At 34.2% G+C, this 22,878-nt stretch overlaps 1 pseudogene; it reads left to right on the top strand.

Moving 5' to 3' along the window:
• The first annotated feature begins 4,784 nt into the window (after window positions 1-4,784).
• LOC149533668 (2-succinylbenzoate--CoA ligase, chloroplastic/peroxisomal-like) lies at window positions 4,785-22,629 on the top strand (annotated as a pseudogene).
• The last annotated feature ends 249 nt before the right edge of the window (window positions 22,630-22,878 follow it).

Raw genomic sequence — 22,878 nt, 5'->3', positions numbered from 1 at the left:
CTTCAAGCTTGGGTCCTTTTGTTTGTGACTTGGGTTCATTAGACTTGGTTTGAACTAGCTCGGTAGCCTTTGATTGCAACTTGGGTCTGTTGGCGCTCAAAATTGTAGCCCAGATTTTGAGCACTATTGAGAAAATTGAGCCCTATAAATGCTTTCTGATGAGATTATACCCGGCTGTACCTTTGAGCCCCATGAGGTGTTTAATGTTTCTAACACCTTTCATTTAGTGCATCTATGTGTTTCATGAAGTTAAATTGAGATTCTGAGTCATTTGGTGAAGTCCTATTTTGAGAAGTCCTATTTTGAGCAAATGTCAAATTTGCATTTTTCACCAAAGTGTCAAACAGTGACAGGAAGTTGTGTTTGTCATTGAATATCTCACATCCAGAATTGTGTCATGACCCACCACTTTGGGAGTGTCAAGTTTCCATATCCAAGAACCTATGTTTTAGATTTTGAGTCATTTTGAATCCGTTTGACTAGGTTTTGAATCCCTCAAAGTTGGTAGTTTACTGTTTTCATGTTGATGCACATTGTACATAATTCTGCGAAGCCCTGTTTGACGTGTTATAACTTTTGACCAGTTGACCAAAATATTTAAATTCCTTTTTCGTTGCTTTTTAAATGTCAAAGACTTGTTATATTTCAAGTTTCAGCTTATGATGAATCTATTTGATCAGTTTTCAAACACGATTCTAAACGCAATTTATATCTTTTAACTAGTGTCAGCATTTGCAAATTATTTGGTACCCCTGTTTGGGATTTCATAGCTTGAGATCCATGATTGGTAAGATCAAATGGATTGTACCCCTATGTTTTCCTCTGAAAATACTCCAAGTATGTCAGTTTTTAAGTCATGATGAATCCATTTGCACACTTTTCCAGGTCAATTCCATTTGCAAAAATTGATTTCTTGTCATTCTTTCCAGTTAGTAAATCCAACTAGCTCACTTTGACCGCTCGCCAAATGCATCCTATTATTCACCATGAGCCCAAATCCCAGATTTATACTCACCTTGTGACAAAGAACCACCGCCCCAAGTTTCGTTCTCCCAAGTGTCCATCTGTCCAATTTTCAAAGACAAATCTGAACCCAGTTTGTTGCTTTCTAACATGTTTATCTGCAAGTGATTTTAAGAGATCAAATTTGACAACGAATATCTTTTGACCCCAATTTTTTCACGAGATGAGATTTGACAGGGTGCAAGTGTGCAGAACAGAGAATCAATGGGTCAGTTTTCAAAGCCTAGTCAGAGGTTTGGATTAGTTTTTAAGGCTAGTCAACAGACCATCTGGCACCAAATTCACAGTTTGCAAAAAGTGGGTAAATGAGTCTTTAATGATCAAATTAATGCTTGAAATCAATTTCAATTAGTTCGAGATTATCAATAGATCAATTCAGCATTTCAGTGGTCCAAAAACGGAAGAAAAATTTAGTCGGACCCACTTTGGGGTTCGACTGACTTCAACAAGCTGATAGGGTATGTCAAGAATTTTTTTGTTTGCTTGCATGTTCTCAAGGCAGTAAGACCTCCATCAAAAAATTGTTTCCAAAAAGTAATTCAAATGTAAAAAGTGTGATGAAGAATGTCAGGGCAGCCATTGATGATTAAAAGAAAATTGACTCAGAATTATGGTTAAATTTAATTGCTATGTGTGAGTGTTTTGATTGAATGATGAGAGAGATCAAGAAGTCTAAAGATGGAGATGATGTAGCATTAATGTTGAATGAGGAATCCTTCAAAATGAGTCTGGAATTATTGTAGTTTGGACAATTTTTTATTATTAGTAGTTCTAGACATTGCATCACTTCATTTTCCAATGTAAGCAACTCTTCCAAAAGAGATATGTTCTAATCTCCAGATAAACCAGCTTGGGAAATCCCCATTCTCTCCAAACTCCTTTGGCAATTTTTACATTTCAAATCATTCTTCAAAATTTAAGGTTTAAGTTGGGCATCTATTGGGAGTGATGGATAATCACTACAGCTCTCCAAGAGTTGAAATTTTTGCAGGGACGGTATTTTGTAACCCAACAGTTTGCATTTTCACAAAACTCAGAAAGATTCCATCTTCTACACTTATCAAAGCTCGTTCATTTTTCTAAATAGAGACTTATTTCTTCCACAATAATCATTTTGCAACATCTTTAACAATTAGAAATCCATTCACTTCATCAGCAAAAGTGATGAAGCACGAGCAAGTAAAAAAAGGGGAAGACCATATGATGAGTAGGTCACGACAAAAAAAGCCCCACTTTGAAAGTGAAGATGGAATGCGGAGGATTTTTGATCTATTTGAAAGAGTTGCACATGCAAATCATGTGTGCCCATATTGTGAGCACCCCTTTATGCTTGAAGAAGAGGATGATTTTTGTTGGCAAACAAAAAATAGGGGCAGAGCCAATATTGAAGCAATTGGAAGCCGCCTTGCACAAGGAAGCTGTCATGTTCACGCCTAGAGTAAGAACTTCACATTGAATAGAATCTTTTGAATGAAGGAAAGAGTCAACCAGAGAATTCCGTGTGTCAAGAAAAGGTAGCCAACATTTTAAAGGTAGGGGAGCACGTGTAAAGAGTAGACCGCAGTAGATGGGGAATGTCCAGCTCCAAGCACGCGCAAACAATAATCAAAAATTATGCAAGAAATGAGGCTTGAAAGCATTAACTGTAGGTTATAAAGCTCATAAAAGACCAAGCAAATAGGGGAACACGTTAGAAAGATAAAGACCAAAAGAAAAATAAGGCCGCATGCCCAAAGACTCTGCCATCAAAGTGGAAGTGGCGTCAATTTGAAGAACATGGGAAATCGTAGGGAGAAGCCATAGTAGAAATGAGAGGGGCCCTTTGTCAATAAAAATCCACCTACAATTAAAAGAGAAAGCTCATGCATGGAGAGGTAGAATACACTATTAACAAGAGGAAAACATTGCAAAACTCCATGCCTCAAGCTGATGTAGCAGCATTTGAATGCAAAGCCGCCAAGGTGGAAATTAAGGGGAAGATCCATGTAGGAAAGAGGAGCAGTATGAAGGGAGATACCTTGCATGAAATCCAACAAAGATAGAGGCAACAAAAAAAAGGGGCAGTCATAGAGAAAAGGGAGGTTAACACATAAAAGGCCCTGCGCATCAGAGAGAGGTTGCGGCAATGACCACAAAATGAAGGCTTCACGCATTGCAAAAGACAAGAAGACTTCAATGAAAAGAAATAAGGAGCTCCCATGGCATCGAGAAGGGTAGTCAACGGCATGTCAATGAAGCAGCAAACATCTTGCAAAGAACTACATGCATAAGCCAAGTTCAGACGTTTTAAAGAAAAAGCTTCCAGAGAAATTATCCCACATTGCCCAGATTGTGGGATTTTCTAATTTTTAAAAACTACTCCACTCGATATACACGTTGTCTTAAGAAATGGCACGTTTTGGAAGCACAAGCTCGTGTGGGGCCCGATGTTCGACATAAAGTGGATGCCATCTAGGAGATTGAGGTCACAGTTTTTAAATGAAATTGCACACGAGATGAGGTGGTGACAGAGGCTCAGATTTCAACACGTGGTAGATCCAACGAGTCCTACAAATCCGCAAAATGAAAGTGATTGAGGTTTAAATAATGTAGGATTTTCATAAATGTGACAAGTGGCGATGGGCCCCGGCGCATGATGATGTGGCAGAGACATGTAGTTTTAGATGAAGGCATCAGATAGTGACACGTGTCACGATCTAACGGTTAGTGCAAACCCACAAAACCAAAATGCTCAGGATTAAAGGAATGCAGGTAAGAAAAATTCTTCCATGTGGCACCGAGCCTGCTCAGATGATGATGTGGCATCTAATGTAGAGGTGGACGAATCATGAATTGCCACACGGCAAAAGGTCGGTCAAACATAGTTGACCTTGAAATTCAAGTTAGCGCAAACCCGCAAAACAAAAATGCTCAGGATTTAAGGAATGCGTGTAAGAAAAATTCTACCACATGGCACTAGGCCTACCCAGATGATGATGTGGCATCTAATGTAGAGGTGGATGAATCATGAACTGCCACATGGAAAAGGGTCGGTCAAACCCATTTGACCTCAAAATTCAAGGGATAGGCCAAAAAATGAAAGAAAAATGAAAAAATAATTAAAATGTTTTCTTTTAAAAAATTATTTTTTCAAATGTGCCGGCTTTTAAATTTTCAAAGGGAAATAATCTAAAGTTTCTACTTTAGGTTATTTTAAATTTTTGAAATTTTAAATTTTATAGTTGCAGACCTAAGTTTCATACCGGGGGGGGGGGGAGGCATTTTTCAAATTGACTTTTAAGGGGTTTTCGAAAGGCTAAATATGTGATATTATATATCGTTGGAATCGTGAGAAGATGAACTTTTTGATTCTGAGGTCAGTTTTTGCATAGAATTCCACTGGTTCATGCTACAAAAGGTTTTCTCTCAGAGATTGAATGGTGTGTTTTATCAGATGTTTCAAGTCACCAGTTGTAGAATTCAGTGGGAAAACATCATAATCCTACAAATCCGCAAAATGAAAGTGATTGAGGTTTAAATAATGTAGGATTTTCATAAATGTGACAAGTGGCGATGGGCCCCGGCGCATGATGATGTGGCAGAGACATGTAGTTTTAGATGAAGGCATCAGATAGTGACACGTGTCACGATCTAACAGTTAGTGCAAACCCACAAAACCAAAATGCTCAGGATTTAAGGAATGCAGGTAAGAAAAATTCTTCCATGTGGCACCGGGCCTGCCCAAATGATGATGTGGCATCTAATGTAGAGGTGGACGAATCATGAATTGCCACACGGCAAAAGGTCGGTCAAACATAGTTGACCTTGAAATTCAAGTTAGCGCAAACCCGCAAAACAAAAATGCTCAGGATTTAAGGAATGCGGGTAAGAAAAATTCTACCACATGGCACTAGGCCTACCCAGATGATGATGTGGCATCTAATGTAGAGGTGGATGAATCATGAACTGCCACATGGAAAAGGGTCGGTCAAACCCATTTGAGCTCAAAATTCAAGGGATAGGCCAAAAAATGAAAGAAAAATGAAAAAATAATTAAAATGTTTTCTTTTAAAAAATTATTTTTTCAAATGTGCAGGCTTTTAAATTTTCAAAGGGAAATAATCTAAAGTTTCTACTTTAGGTTATTTTAAATTTTTGAAATTTTAAATTTTATAGTTGCAGACCTGAGTTTCATACCGGGGGGGGGGGGGCATTTTTCAAATTGGCTTTTAAGGGGTTTTCGAAAGGCTAAATATGTGATATTATATATCGTTGGAATCGTGAGAAGATGAACTTTTTGATTCTGAGGTCAGTTTTTGCATAGAATTCCACTGGTTCATGCTACAAAAGGTTTTCTCTCAAAGATTGAATGGTGTGTTTTATCAGATGTTTCAAGTCACCAGTTGTAGAATTCAGTGGGAAAACATCATGAAAGTATTCAGTGACTATTGTATCAAATTATTTTGAGTTTTTGTGATGTTTTTGCTTTAAGTTAATAAATTGGCACATATCCAAGTTCATTAGTAGATATTTGTCTTTACTGAGATATTTTACATTTGGAGAGGCAAAACAGAAAAGATATGATTAGTAGTTATAGAGAGAAGGTAGAGAGAGGATTTTTTAGCTTCTTGGGAAGGAATTCTGAAGGGAAATTTGTCAATTGCAAATTTAATCCGAGAATTTCTTCTTTTCTATATCTTTCTTCCTTCTTCTCTTTTGCAGGAGGTTGGCAGTTTTCTCTAGGTAATACCAGCAGGGTTCTAGTGTTTTACAGTGAAACCATTTTCTTCAGCATATTCTCTCTTCTATGAACAGCATTAGGAAGGATAATACAGATAGTTTAGATCTGTTAGGTGTTTTCTGTGTTTTCATTTCATGCATATGACTATATAATTTCAAGGAAATAATACAAAGAGTAGAGGAATTTCATTAGTTTCATTCTGATTCTTGTCTCCAGTCTAAGTGAATTTTCAATGTTTTATGATCTTTGAACAAAGAGCTTAGGTCATAGTTGCAATCCCTTAAGGTTGTATGTTGTTTTATTGTTGCTTATGACTCAAGGAGTTATGTAAATGCTTCAAGGAATCAACAGGGATACAAGTTTATTAAGAAGGATATCACATAAGAATGAGATTTAGATTGAACATGTATGTCTATTTACAAGGTGAATGGATAGATCGTATATCTAAAGATACAAATATATCTGAGATATCCATATGTGTGTTTTTGATTCACAGATTTTCCCAATGGTTAAGACACTGATCAGTTTACAAGATTATTATGCCTTACTGCATTCAACATTATTAATCAAACGTTCTTTCCCTTTCATGTTGAAGGACTTAAAGGATTAACCCTAACTCAACTTATGTGATTCACAGATTTGCATTTAGCTACTGTATATCTCTATTATTACTTGAGTTATTAGGATATATAAGGGGTTTTTATCTTCTTAATAGGTTCGGGGATATGTTTTTGCACTGGTATGGTATCAATTGAATCTGAGGTCCACCCACCTAGGTCTTGCAGAGCCTAAAGTAGAAGAAGGGTCTAGCCTTATAGTTGGACCAAGACTATAGTCAAATGTATCTATCATAGGAAGTTGCTAGCCTTAAATGAATTTATCTAGTTTCTTGGTCATTTTCAAAACTGTTAAATCAGGAGCCAACAGGGTCCTTCAGATTGTGACTCGATAACCGTTGCAAATTTAGGGGACTTGGGAGATGAAGTCTTCTTTCTTTCAAATAGATTTGGCAATGTATCAAGTTCATAGTAGACAAATCTTCTGTAATCCTCTGGCTCCTTTTTGCTTTCTTCTTCACTCTTTTCTTCAAACTCATCAATTATGACATGTGCACTCTCTATGATCTTATGAGTAGACAAATTCAAACATTTGTATGCTTTAATTCTATAGGATTATCTTAAAAATATGTCTTCATCACGTTTTACATCAAATTTTCCTTTTCTAGACTCTTTCAAGATATAACATTTGTTGCCAAATACTTTAAAGTAACTTACATTAGGTTTGTAGCCATAGCATAGTTGATAAGGAGTTTTGTTTGAATCTTTCTTCAATTGTACTCTATTCAAGGTATGAATTGTAGTCCTGATAACTTCCTTCCAGTATTTGAGAGCAACATTTTTTCAATTATCATTGTTCTTGCACAATCCGTGATAGATCTATTTCTTCTTTCAGTTATACCATTCTGTTGTGGTCTACCAAGAGCTGATACTTGTCTTTCAATTCCTCTTTCAACGCAAAAATTATTGAATTCATTGGAGATGAATTCACCACCTCTATCTAATCTTTAAAAAATTAATCTCTTTCCAGTTTCCTTTTCTACTCTTGCTAGATACCACTTGAATTTTTAAAAGGCTTCTGATTTTTTTTAGGTACATTACCATCATCATTCTAAAGTAGTCATCAACAAAAAGAACGAAAAACTTTTCTCCACTATAACTCTCTATTCCAATAGGTCCATATAATTCAATATTTACAACTTCCAAGACTTCTTCTGACTAATAATTTTTACTTTTAAAACTAGTCTTTCCCATTTTACCAACTTGGCAATTCTTGCACAAATCAACATTAAGTTTCTTCAAACACTAGTACATCTAAGACTATTTTTTGACCATTATTGGTTGAAATTTTGACCCACTTTTCGACCAAAATTTGACCAACGTTGACCAACCCATTGGTCAGAAATTTTGACCAATACTTTGGTCGAAAAACTTCCATAGCCATGGTGCAAGTTCTATCAGGAATTGGTCAAAATTTTGACCAAATAAGGAAGAAATTTTTGACCAATAAAGGTAGAAAATTCGACCAATGTAGGTAGAAAATATTGGCCAAGAAAGGTGGAAATTTTGACCAAAGAAGGTAGAAATTTTGACCAATAAAGGTAGAAATTTTGACCAAAGAAGGTAGAAAATCTTGACCAAGAAAGGTAGAAATTTCGACCAATAAAGGTAGAAAATGTTGACTAAGAAAGATAGAAATTTTGACCAATGAAGGTCAAAAATTTTGACCATTGAAGGTAGAAATTTTGACCAATGAAGGTAGAAATATCTACCAACACCTGGGTGTAAATTTTTGTTTAGGCATTCTATAAAATAGTTCACATGCCTTGAGTATGATATGAGATTTTGCGTGCATCCTACACTCTCTCATCGAGCTGATGATGGATTACAGAGAGTGATCTAAAACGATGATGCTAAAAAACACATAATCAAATCCAAAATGAACTTGCACTACAAATGAATTGTGGAAATCTGATATTGTTGATTTTGCATGCATGTCTACCAGGACAAATATATGTTAAAGTTGTAACTGTCTTGGTAGACATGCATGCAATTTTAGCAATATCAGATTTCCACAATCCATTTGTAGTGCAAGTTCATTTTGGATTTGATTGTGTTTTTTTTAGCATCATGGTTTCAAATCACTCTACGTAATCCATATCAGCCAGATGAGAGAGAGTGCAGGATGCATGCAAAATGTCATATCATACATAAAGCATGTGAACTATTTTATAGAATGCCTGAAAAACATCGATAGTAACTAATATGAAGAATATATAATTAGTCATATGATTGAGACAAATCATGTACATTGTATGAAGGCAGTCCATGTCTGACAGGGCCCACCAAAAGATAAAACATATGATAAAAAGACTTATTTTCATGTTTTGAACATATGGGGTACTCAGTTGCTGTTCTCCTAAAGCTGCATGCCAGAATTAGAAAAAATAGACTTGTCTTTGGAGTTGAATCTACTTTCGTTGCACACTGATTTTTTAAAGCTGCTAGAATAGGCATATCTATTTAGCTTGTTCCTTCACACATATCTTTTAGCTCGTTGCTTCAAAGTCTTTTAGTCTTTATTTTTGGTTTTTCTAGTGTTTTAGTATGGGCAGCACCAAAATTGTGTTTTCTCAAAAAATATGCAAAACTCAATGCGATAGAAAAACATGATCCATCATCTAATAGTCCTTTTATTCTGCATTGTGTTTCTCACGTTGGAGGATCTTGCTATTGACATAGAATTCCCAGAAATGGAGGAACTAAACTAGCACCCAAGCAGGATTTGAATATTAATGGAAAGAACAACACCACTATTTAACCATCACAACATGCTAACGTGAGCCTTTTTTTAAAGGTTTTAGCTGGGACAGATAAGGCCAAGTTTTTGTTTGCAAAATCGGCATACTATGGCTTGAATTTTAGCTCTTAATTTGCTATTTATTAATGTATTATCAATCATACACACAAATTAGGTTGACAAATAAGGTAATTTTTACATTATGCTATAGCAGGATTCAGCTACATAGTTTTTTGAATCAAAGTTGTTGACCCATAATTCATCAAATGCAGATTGTGGAAAACCATCTCGTGGGCATGAATGGTCCACTTGTCACTTTTCAATTCAGGCAATGCTCTAAAGGGTAACAATCAATACTTCCCAAGAGGTGACTTATCTTGGAACTACTCCAACAAAGAATCATTAGCATTGTACAAGGATGGGTGATAAGCATTTTGGTAATTCTTTATGTCTTGTTAGATAAAGATGTAATCATGTTTAGCAAACAAAAATCCAAAACTAGTAACATACATTGCAAAAACCCAAAAATTCACGTGATGGGAATAAAATGATCGCTAATTTTAGTATCCCAATGTTTTTAAGTTCCATTCCATTAGAAGTGAGTTATTTGTGCATAGTAAACAACTTTGCCCTACCTTAGAGAATCGTTTCAATATTATGATACATGTAAACACTATATCCATTGTGACACATATTTGAGGGAAATGAGAATAATTTAAGATACAAGATAGATAAACAGTCATTACCAAAACTCTATATTAAATTGATTTTGTACAAGAAACCATGCTATTAATTCACTCCCTAATATGTCCAGGTGTTGTACCCAGCAAAGGAGCTAGCTATTAGTGCATCACAAATTGCAGTTTCTCAATCATGTGTAAAAAGAATGAGATGATTAGAGGTATGAGAATAAGATAATACCATCACAATGCAATTTTAATAGGTGTTGTGAGACATGAAGTTAAGATATCAGCTGGAAATTCAAGACTCTGAGGAAGAATCTCATCTACTCCACAAGCTGCAAGTAATATACAATCCTTCATTGTGACTACAGAAGAAATACCAAAACCCAAGTCTTGATGGTGCACATCAAACAAAGACACTATCAAAAAAAATATTATATATACTCAAACAAATAATTAACTTATAAAGGGGCATATGTATTTGTTTGGATTAATCATAGAAGATTCCATGCGCTTCACAATTTATTGAGTAAAACTTATCTCTAGAAATGCATTCATAATCATACTAGCAGTAGAATGATCAAACACATAAATTAAGGGTGTCCCAAACCATGATTCTAATTCATAAACTGATAGGAGAATGTATTGTGTGTAATCCTGCACTCAAAAAAAAAAGCCTTCAGCCACGTAACAAGATTATAAGAGATACAGAATTATGGTCTACTAAGCACTTAACATTAAATGTAACCTTGTTAAATAGCCATGATACCAACATTCCAAGATGATATGCTCTTAGTATCCCAGCGGTTATTGAAAATTTTAGAGGAGTCAAGTAACAATGAATCTCATATTTAATTTGCATAAAATAGGAAGGACAGGAAAATTTTCAATAGTTTTCTTCAAATCTTAAATTACACCAAACAAATTTGCATAAAATGCCAAGTAGCCCCACTGCTTTAATATCAACATTTTCTCAGCAAAAACCTAGAAAAGCTTACCTTTGCATTCCTTATTCATGATTCTAATGATGCAAAGTAGTCTTGTTGTTGGCAAGTATAAACTAAAGTCTAAAGGATACAATGTTGAAGCAGCTTCAGAAAGATCTTCTGAAGGACATGATATGCTCAACCTGAAGGAGCTTTGAGATTCATTACCACTGTTAGGAATAGGCTCATATTCAATCTTTTGAGATTGAAGATGAGCCCATTCTTGAGCGTAGTAATGAATCTATAACCTTGACACCCATCTCTTTGTAGACTTGCACACAGGCTTCAGAATATTGATGACACAATTCATTTGTCCGTACTATTGGAGCAAAAATACTACTGTAGAATCCAAAAAAGTTAGGCCAAACAGGTAGATTACATAATCATGAAATTGTGAACCATTCCACACACATAAGAAGAACAGTACCTTGAAGCACTACTAATCAAATCTTCATTAATAGGTGGGCAACTTAAAAAAATCAAGCATGTCGACTCTGAGAGGTCCTAATTAAAGAGGGTTGTTGAACTGCATCTTGGGTGAGCCAAAGCAATAAATATATTAGACTGAGAATATCCAACATTTGCATATAGAGCAGCTGCAACACCAACTTCCATATCAAACACATGAATAAACTATTGAAATGCTAAAAAGTATATGACCTCATCTCTATGGTAATCATATTATGGTTTTGCTATTGTTTGGAGGATAATAAGACTAAGCCAATGTTAACATATTATAAAGTTTCTTTAGGAACAATGTGCAAATTTTACAATTTATACAACTATACCTCAAAAACATATTCATATGTCTTTTGTTTGATACAAATGAACCTTAACAGTCATCAAAGTCAATTTGAACATCCTAAAATGAAATACTCCTAGCTAAACCTAGTGATAGACCAATATCTTACAAACTTCATTCATTCACAATCAGTTAATAAAAGATTAATCTCTACTCACAAGTTGAATCGAGACATGTCAGGCATAAGCACTTCATAGAAAGGTTTAAACATTGACTTTTGCATGAAGGAAAATGAGGGTTTTCACAACTTAAAGTTACTCTAACATAGATTATGACCTACACTAAAAAATCCATCTTGCACCATTGATGTTTGAGTAAGATGTTGTCAGGAGTTTTTTATTACAAAAAATAGAAAACATAACATTATATTCATTCAAGGGAGTAGATAAGAAAGATCAAGAAGGAACAACTCCTACACTTTATTGAGCTAAAAGGAACTTGTTGCTATAATACTTAGAAAAATGAGTTACAATGCATTTCTCTTCTACATGCGAAAGAGAGAAGAAAGAACTAAAAAAGAAAGAGACTCATGCTGCCCTTTGTATGTTGAAAATGCTTAGGCCCCTGATTATCTCCTTCTGAATAATCTGTCATCTCCCCTAATTTTTGTTTGTAGGTGCGGCTGGAAAATGGATACCCACCTTCAAAAAATCTAATTAAATCAAAAAAATCTGACTCTCTATCCTGACAAAGCAAGAACTAACTCTACCACACCCATAACCTGTTATTGAAATTTCAAATTATAACTATGTCCCGCCTTTGAAAATGGAAAAAATATCTAGCACTGACCATGGTATTTCAATCCTACTACTCATCGCACATTGTCATGAATGTGTTTGTGGGATCTATTGTCTTCTTTTGATCATCGATTGATCTTAAAGTCAATATTTCCTCCCTTGCATGTATATATTTCATTGAAAGCTGCCAAGAAATTTATATTATATTAGCTTATCTTGTTAGAGAAGATAGTTGACTATAAGTATTTTGAATACCTTTGCAAAATTCTTATGAACTTTAGGCGGCTGGGACAAAGTCGTATCACCATTCTTAGAAAAGAAACTAACACATGTCAGATTTTTTTCGGCTTATCTGAAGGTTAGTTTTCAAATTTAAGTACTTTGTCAACCAAAACTATTTTTTGAACTCTTGATCTATATGGGGCTCATTTTTTTTCCTAATAGCAAATACGTAATTGATAAAATTGTATAATATTTATGGTGTTGATCATTTGATCATCTTTATAGTTTTCTATAGGTCAAACTACTAGAACACCAATTTCTATTCTCGTGCCTTGTCTTAAGACTTTCTTATGGGTTCCTCCAATATAGATGGGATGATCCAAGTGTTCCATCCCTCTCAAGGTTCAAGTATTACCAAAAGCTAGCAAAAATTACATAATATGAGGATGGCAATACCATGTAACTTGACACATGTGACTTGTTTCCAAGATGTTAAAGCTTAATGAGCAGTAGCATGGCAAAGAAATCTGAAGCTATTATAAAAATATGAGATGACACCTTTTGCTCTTAAATCTGAAACCATATTTAAATCTTCCTATAAATCAATCCTCTTTTCAAAAGGTTGACATGGCACAACATGCAGACAAGTAGCCAGCTGACGTATACAGGCAACCAGCTCAATTAGCCAAGCAAGCAACTTAACCAAAAATTCTAATACATTACATGATCCTCTGAAATTCATATGAGCTTGAATTAACCTTTGACATCAATGACAGTAAATTCAATAAAATTAATATAAATGCAAAATTTGTATGTTAAGATACTTGTAGCATCTTTATGAAATTATTCTCTATTGGGAAATGCTATGTGTATATAACAAGCAAACCAAATGAAAGGGCAATATGCACCGTCTTCTTTGGAGTGCACCCCCTAAGGTTTCTTCTTGGAAGGGACATCCCCTATCCAAAGCTCATCACATATGCTTATGTTTACACATCGAGATAAACCATTATTTGTTATCCTTAACCACATTCGGTGGTTGCGTGCTTCAAAAGTCCAATCATGATTGGCATATGATATTTCACAATACCCAATCTCATTCGGTGATATGGCAAAATGAAGTAGTTCACAATAACAGTAAATAATGGAATCATATTCATAGTATGATCACTACTTTATAACAAAGATTTGAATTAGATCGAACCAGTTTGTACAGTTTATATATATATATATATATATATATATATATATACGTATGTATGTATGTATGTATATATATATGTATGTATGTATGTATGTATGTATGTATGTATACACACACACATACAGACACATTTATGTATGAGAGCAATAATCAGATAAGAACAATGCTACAAATTCAATAGAAACAACCATTTTGCATGTTCATCTACAACACATGGGTTCAAAATAACAAACAGTTCAAATTATTGGCAATTTAGGCAAGAACATCCTTTCATTTGTATCCAAACATGATGGGTGAAGTAACGAAACATACCCTGAGTAACAGGGTCACTAACTTGACCACACAAACTAGGTACAGTAAGAAGGGTTAGTGAACCCATGTCATTCCTTTCCATATACATTCATTAGTTGTAAACTTGTATATACATTATACACACTTGAGGTGAAGCATCAAATTCGATAATTGAAATCACAGCCGAATATCATAATATTGTGAATAGGTGATTGCAATCTAGAAGGCACATATCCATCCTACAATTACAGCATATCAGAATAAACTTAATATAACTTTTACTCCTATGGTAGAAATATCAGAGCAAGGTAAGAGTTAACACTTGGGTGGGCACGACATTACATATTTCGCCAACATCAACATGCTCTTTGTGACCACATCTTATGAAAATGTTTTGGAATGTATTTGTTGATCATAACTAAAGCTCTTAAATCAAAGAGATTTTTTTCCTTGCCCAGTTGCATAAAATAGTCAGGCAGGAAGAGCATTTGAGGGTCAAATTCTACATAACTTGACGCTATGAAGGAGATGCTAATAAAATATTTTTTTCACCTCAAAGCATATCAAAGGTGTGAAAGGAAAACGATCAGAAAAATTGTGTTAGGTAATGGCAATATGATTTTTAACAGAAAAGGAATTAAAAAGATCTTTATCACAAGTCAAACGAGACCCTATTGTTCAAGCTTCTCTCCTTTAACAACATTCCTAATATCATCACTAAAGAAATTAAAAATATTATATTGTCAAATAGTCACCAAGAAGGAGCTCAGGGATTTCATTTTGAACATGGCTATAAGACAAGACACCTGAACCTGATGAGATCTCTGACTCTTTCAGCCATTAGTTTTTTTAACTCATTGTGGCTGACCTCCAACTGGTTGAAGATGTTCACAAAGTGGTATGCTCATTGAAGCCATCAATTCTGCCTTAGCATTGGTACCTAAAGAAGAGAACACTCTCGCCTTCAATAGGTTCATGCATGTTTCTCTTTGCAATTCATCTGAAAAATTCATAACTAAAATCTTAGCCAACAAAATAAAAAAGATTTAAGTTTTAACATCCTTGAGGAGAAAGGTTGATTCATTCTAGGTAAGTAAATGTATGAAAATATTGTTATTGTTGCACTGGATACCAATAGCAACATGACTAAGAAAAGGATTTCCATTGAACTTGACATGGAAAATGCCTTTGACAGAATTGATCTTAACTTCTTGACGCAAGTCTTGCAAGCTTTTGGGCACCCTTTTTTAATCATTAAATGAATCTTTGATACATCATTGGCCCTTGGGTGGGTCTAATTATCAAAAAATCTCCAACTCAATTTCTTAAGGCCACTAAAAGTTTAGGTCAAGGCTGGTCAGTCATTCCCTACCTATATATCATTTTAGAAGAAGCTTCCTGTATGTGCCTATCAGCTTCAATGAGAGCTTCAATTGGTATTGGAATCAAGGTTATCAATGAGATCAGAAAGATTAATGATGCTCACTTCACTAATAACACCCTTTTTTAAGAAAGTCAATAACTTCAATGTTAGCCAGCTAAAGAGTTGTCTTGACAATTTCTAATTTCACTTTGACTGATGCCATTGATGCTGAAAAATGCAAATTTTACACTATAAGTATAAATGCCTCTTCTACTAATAAAAAAATTGTTCCTGATTCCTCAATTTGTGCACAATGATGTTAATCTCTTTTAATAGTTGAGTGTTCCTATTAACTTCAATTTGTAAAGCTCTAATTGCTGACTTAACTCTTGGAAAAAATTTGGCATGCACATTCAAAGCTTCATCAATGGGAAGCTAAATCTCACAGGTAGATTGGTTTGATAAAATTAGTCATCTTTAGCCTTTCTCTATCAACTCATGTCATATTGTGTTACCATTCTAATTCTTCAGTTTTCAGATAAAAAATAACATTTTATGGAAAGAGTGTAATCAGATCTATGAGAAGAAATTTCATTTTGTTAGCTAAAGATAAAATTACTAAAGAAAAGTTGCAAGGTGGTTTGGAAATTAGATCTCACTCACAATGAGTACTACCCCAAGGACTGAGCTTGTTTGGACATTCTTATATACTCCATTAAGTCTTTGTTTTATTCCATCAAATATGGTGATGGAAAATAATGCATGTGCTCACTAAATTCCATCCTTCAAAAGAAAGGCACCTCTAAAATATGGACTCTAGTTGTTATAGCTGCTAATAAAATTAAGCATCCTAAAGATAGCTATAGAATCATATCTTACTTCTTAGATGATCTAGCTCTCAATAATGAATTCTTAAGCTCTTTGAGTGGCCCTTTTTTGTCCATGAAACAACTTGTGGAAAAAGCTTGAATACTGCATTCGACTGGAAAGTATTTTTTCGAAGTGTTCTGGTATTAATGGGCTTTCTAATGAACTTCAAAATGAATGGGTGTTTATTAGGAAGAGATTTAGGGGCATTATTCCTACAAATTCATATAGGGCTGACATTTTAACTTGGAGAAAAATTATTTCTACAAGGATGTATTCAGTTGATGTGGTTTTCATCTTCTCCAAGAAGGGTAACCTCTTAATAGTCCTCTAAGTCAAAAACTTAAAAATGTTTCAGCATTACCTCTAAAGTTGCATGTCTCAGTGGCTTGTCAAGCAGAACAGAGTTCTCACCAATGAAAAAGGGGCATTTTGGGACCTAATATTTGCTTCAGATGCTACAACACCTATGAAACCCAACATCACCTTCTCTTTGACAAGAAGAAAGTGTTTTCTAGTCAGATTTCTCTCTCTCAATTTTGGTGTCTACTTTCAAACAAAATTGAGATTAGAATTATGTACTTGGCATTAAAATTTAATTTTGTACATAGGAAGTCCCTTATTAATTTTTTGTACTCTCCCTTACCTATCTTTTGGTCCATTTGGATTGATAAGAACCAAATAAATTTTATAGACACAACTACCCTGAAGAACACCTTGATACAAAATATTCAGCAGGCTATGATGAAAAATGTCAAAGCTTATCTCAAGAAAAAATGAACTCTAACTGAGCTATCTAATGTGGAAATTCATTTTCTCAAAGAATGAAACCTTATGAAATTCATCAGCTACTCATCGGCAGGTTTCCTTTGTCTAAAAATTCATTTCAAATATCCTTCTTTCTTTTTTTAGTGGTACCTTGAAAGTCAAAATTAATATTTGTGCTACTAATTGTGTGCTTTGGTTTGAACCTCCTCTAAAGCTATCAAAATTCAACATAAAGCTTGAGCAAGCATCCAACAACATTGCTGAATTTATAATCTGGAAGTTTGGCCTTCCTTTTGAAATTAAAAAAGTTAAAGAATCTTTAACATTTATGGAGGTTCTAAGTTGGTAATCCAATGTCTTTTGGGAAAATATGTAGTCAAATTTGTACAGCTTCATCTTGTGTTTAATCTGATTTTAAGATTATTTAGAATTTTGATCAGATTATCCAGCAGTTTATTCCTCCAAAAAATTAACTCTTGTTGATAGAAAGGCCAATGAAATCATCCTGCATAAGACATTTTCAAAGCTAAGGAGCTATCAAACCTGATTGTCCCTAGGCACTTCACTGGCTCTACTGGACCATCCTTGGTGTAATTTATTTGGCAACATCTATTATATTTTTTTAACTTCTTCTTGTGATTAAATAAAGACTTCCCTTTATGAAAAAACAAGGTGTTAAGACTAATTTTAAGAATGAGAATTAGAAAAGTACAACTCTTTGTCTTTCAAACTATATTATTTTCAATGTAATGAAAGATTGCATCCCGACGTATTTGAACTGAAACCTTGGTAATCTACCTTAACAAATGTCATTAAAAATATTTTATGTGCATCCAAAGAAGCTTTAACTACTACTTTCCTCAATATGATGATCTAGTTTTTGTCCTTTCTATGTTCTCTATGAATGGATTCAAACTAGAAAGAAAAAAAATTGTGTAGAAAAAGATAAAAATGGCCTACACAAGGTTGAAAATGATACATGAGCAGAAAGTTGTTATAAATTGTATCGTGGTAATCACGAATCAAAAGAATGCACATTAATCAAGTGCAAAATAATCAATTCTGGTAACGTTAAGAGAGTAAAATGCAAAGTATTAATTCATGGAAAATCCTTCACAAACTTCCATCATGTCTTAAAAGTTTAAAAATAGCCAAAACTTGAGAACATAAAACTGAAATATCATGTGTATCTAACAATGAACAGATCTACTATTATAGAAATAATATGAAAAAATTGTTACGAACTATTTAAAAAAGCTCTCATATTTTTAAGATACAATTGACTTAAAAACTTGATCTCAAAAAAACATTACAATTAAATCTCCATTTAAGTGCAATTCTATAGAAAGGGAAAGAATGTGCAATTTTATATTCTATATTCTAACTATGGGTATGAAGATAATGAAATACCTAGCAAATAGTGCACTAACCCTCCTCAAACACCATAAACTTCATGATGAGGATTGAGTAGATAGGAAAGAAAGCCCATGTTTTCCAGAAGAAGCTTGACCAAGGTGCAGGGTGCAGATTCACTTTCAAGACCAACCCACATTTTCTTGTAGCTGTAGCAAGGGGAAAATTCGCTTTGAAGACCAGCCCTACCCTCTGAAAAAACCATGCAAAAATTTAGAGAAAACCTAAAATGAAATAGGGTGTAGGAAAGACCTAAAATGACAAATTTTTTTTTCCTTTGTGGATGTATAAGCCCTGTGTTGGTCAAAATTTTGACCAACATGGGTCTTATATGTAAAAAAAAGAAGCTCTAGCCAGGACAACTTATTACTATTACATTATATGCTACAATCACATTGAGAAGGGCAAGCCAAATGGCGAGGGACACCAACTGTAACATCTATGTTTACTGGATGTTTGAAATACTTGAGAATCATGGTTAGAAAGATCATTGCAGACTATATCAACATTTAAATGGAGTTGGAGAATCCTTGCTAGCAGTGGAAGATGATACGTAGCACCAATATACAAATCATATAAGCACAATGCTTAGTAAGATTGTACAATAAAAAAATCCTAACCCATTTTATTGGTGAAGACTTGAATATGTGGAACTTAGTACCATGTTCAAGAAACAAGCACCTTAAGCATACAAAATAATTTCATTATGCAACCATTAACAAAGGAAAGGTATAACAATTAAATCCAAAGAAGTTTTCTACAAAGTTAAAATGAAAACTTATCTTACTTCTCTGGGCTTGTAGGAGGAGTAAGGGGGATCTCCTGCAGATGACGCAAAAAAATAGATAACATAGCATTAAAAGTAGGCCTTTTTGAAGGTTTGAACTGTAGACATTCACCAATCATCTTCCACAACTCTATTGGGATGCCCACACCAACTACACTGGCATATTGTGGTGGTTGCCTCCATGCCTTGACAATAGCCCTGTAGATCTCTTCTGAACTTAATCCTGCCCACTTGCAAAAAGAACCCAGTCAGTCATGCAACACAATTCTCCAAACTCAAGACCACTATGGTCAATATGAAAAGCAGTTCAAAATTAAGACCTAAAACAACCAATGACTAAAACAATAATGCAATGGCTTACGGAATTGCTCCAGTGCACATTTCAACCAATAAAAGCAAGTTTAATTATCAATCAAGAGTGCCCTAGCAAAAGATGTAGTTTGTACTATTTCCAAATAAAAGCAAGTATAATTGTCAATCGAGAGTTTATTTCCTAATTATTTGGCCAGTCATTTCTTATGCATTGTAATTGGTAATTTCCCATTGGTTGCCATCTAGTATATATCGACAAGTGGTCATCTTAACTACCATTGGCCTACTATGTATTGAATCATTGATTCATAGTTGAGGACTCATGGACGACTAGTAGACTAAAAAATGAATATTGTAATCATTGCATATCAGTTAATAATAAAGAATAACAAAGATTGATAATGGTGTATTTGTCAAGTACTACTGTAAACGTATAATTGAATTATTTTTTGTAATTCCATTTGCTTTAGTAGTTGCTTCTCACAACACATGTCCTAGTTAAGCAAATTAGAAATTTTTCAATTTAAAAAATAGTATGAAGAGTACAACCACCCTTAAACTTCACATACTAAGGAAAATTAGGCTTGGAAAAAGTAAGTCAACTTTGACTATTTAACACTTTAGCCTAGGAATCAAGCCTTAATGTGTGATGTTTAAGCCGTCAACTACAAAAAAAAATGTAAGAATTATTTTCAAGATGGCTCCAAATTATAGAATCTAGAAAATTCTCATTTGTTCTTCCTCATATCATGTTTGACAAGTTTATCTTCACACTTCCCCACTATGCCACATTGGTGGAATCTCTTCAGAGTTGGCCATTGTACTGGCAGGAGTATGCCATATCTTTATACCGAAGTTTGAAGCAGCTTCTGCTCTATTTGCAATACAAAGATACTATGTATTAGCGATGATCACTGTACCAACTATGCTTGCTGATATAGTTACATTTTGCATCAATTCGAGGTACGCTAATAATTACTTTTACTTGCGTAACTAAATTCTCTTACTAAAAACATAAATATTAAAATGTTTTATTCAGACCATTCCAAAGTTCAAACTCTCTTGGCAAAACATGGTTTCTTTTGTTTGCCAAAACCTAGTAGAAATAAGAGGTTTTATCAATATGTAGTAAAGCTGTAGTAAGAAGATGTAGTCACTTGTAATATTTTGGAAAATGTGGCTACACACAAGTTAGAACCAAACCCAAGTGTTGAGCAGAAGGAACATTTGTCGAGCAACAGTTATTGTCAACGAGAACATCAAATACTAACCACATATATCACTATAATGTTTGTACTTGAAAAATTCCTTTCTATGTTTGTTGCTTTTGTAAAATTATAATGTTTGTAAAGGCTAAAAATGAACTTGCGAGAATAAATCTAATTTAGACACTACTAATTGTCTATCCCTCATGCTTCTGCAATAGAAGAAAGAAAGGAGAATCAAGGCTATGATTTTCAAGTCTTGAGAAGATACTTAATGAAGCTAGAAGCCTATCACCACAACTTATCAAGAAAGTCATTGAAATTTTTTGAAGACCTCAGATCTTTTTGGCTTATGGTTAGTTTACAGTCTGCTTTAATAATAGGAAAGGGAGATGACAGAATCATTGAAAACTCTCCCATTTAATAATTTATATTAACCTTTATGTCATGTTATTTTCTTTCATGTAGTTGCATTCGTTTACCTATTTCATATTACTTCCTAAGGAGACCTAATTTTACTTCTTTTTCTAAACTCTTGTTTGTTATTATTTTAAAAAAGGTATGACAGAGGCATGTTCCTCAATGACTTTCACTCTTGCCCATGATACAATCATTAGACAAGGAAGTTTTAACAAAATATAGGATTATTCCATGGATCCAACTGATCAAAATAATTTTCAAGATCGTCGAATAGGAGTTTGTGTGGGAAAGCCTACTCCTCATGTGGAAATACAGATAGAACATAGTGATGAATGTCTTGAAGCTAATAACTTATACAATGTGGAGACTATAATGACAAGAGGCCCACATGTGACACTGAAGTATTGGGGCCAAAATGATTCAACCACAATAGCATTGAGTGAAAATGGATGGCTAAATATAGGGGATCTTGGATGGATTGATGAAGAGGGAAGATTATGGCTTCTTGGCCAATCTAAAGACATGATTAAAAGTGGTGGAGAAAATGTTTATCCTTCCAGATGAGTGTTTCTCTTATAGCTCAATGCCAACTTATAATAAAATCATCTGTTGTAAAATTGCACCCATAAAATCATCTTGTTCTATTGTGGTAGTTTATTCTGTTATTGGTTTGGATATGTTCACCTCTTCTCAATTACCTTTGGCACTTTTTGGTTCTTTTTAAAGTCTCCCATCTACAAAAACTTAAGTTGTTTCAAATGAAAGCACTTCAACTTTAGTTGTTGAGCATAATTTTCATTGATGGTCAAGATGATACTCATCTATTTCATATATGCCAGTAAATAATTTTCTACCATCGTAGGTGGAGAAGATCCTATTACAGCATCCAAGGATTTTGGTAGCTATCATTATCAGAATCCCAGATTCAAGGTTTATTGAAATTGTTACTACATGCATCCAGCTAAGGGATGGTTGGCACTGGGAACATCAGAATTTCGCAATGCTGAATAATGTAGCTATGAATGAGCACAAAAAATTGTCCCCAATGCTGCTACAATTTTTTTGTAAACAGCAAGGACTTTCTAGCTATGCCTCTCCTATCAGCCTCTTTAAAAATTGTAGATTATGTGGCTATATTCTTTATAACATAGCCTTATATGTTGGAAAATCTTCAATGGAGACACAATCGACAAGATTATATCTGGGATCAACTGTGTATTTTTTTTAATTAATATTTCAAATCATTTTCAAGAATTTATTATTTGATTTTCTTCCCACACCTTAAAAATGGAAAGAAATGGTTTGTGCATTGTATAAACATGTTTAAGTCACCAAGGATGTTCTTCCCACAGAAAGAGCCATTTCCAAGAACCACAACAAGAAAAGTGAAGAGAGATGCACTAAAGAGAGAAATTATTTTGAGACTTCAACCCTATTCAGAATTGACAGCAGCTAGAAGCAGCTTGTAGAATACAATATTGCTCTTAATTTTTGACAAACTCTCTTCTATTCATTTTCATGTGTTATGAATAAAATAGAAGACAAAATTATGAAATAAATTAGACTATCAACTTTGCTAATTGAATAGCTATATCTGAGATGATTTAGGGCCCACTTGGATTCAAACAAGGGAAGCTTGTATAATATATGTTTTTAGAAAATTATCCTAATTGGAGTGTTTCAAGTTGGATATAGTTGATTTGACTAACTACAGGAAT

The sequence above is a fragment of the Cupressus sempervirens genome, chromosome 10, assembly GCF_028749045.1.
Source record: "Cupressus sempervirens isolate cs-2001-9-10 chromosome 10, ASM2874904v1, whole genome shotgun sequence".
Lineage (NCBI taxonomy): Eukaryota > Viridiplantae > Streptophyta > Pinopsida > Cupressales > Cupressaceae > Cupressus > Cupressus sempervirens.
This window is presented reverse-complemented; position numbering and strand designations above follow the sequence as displayed.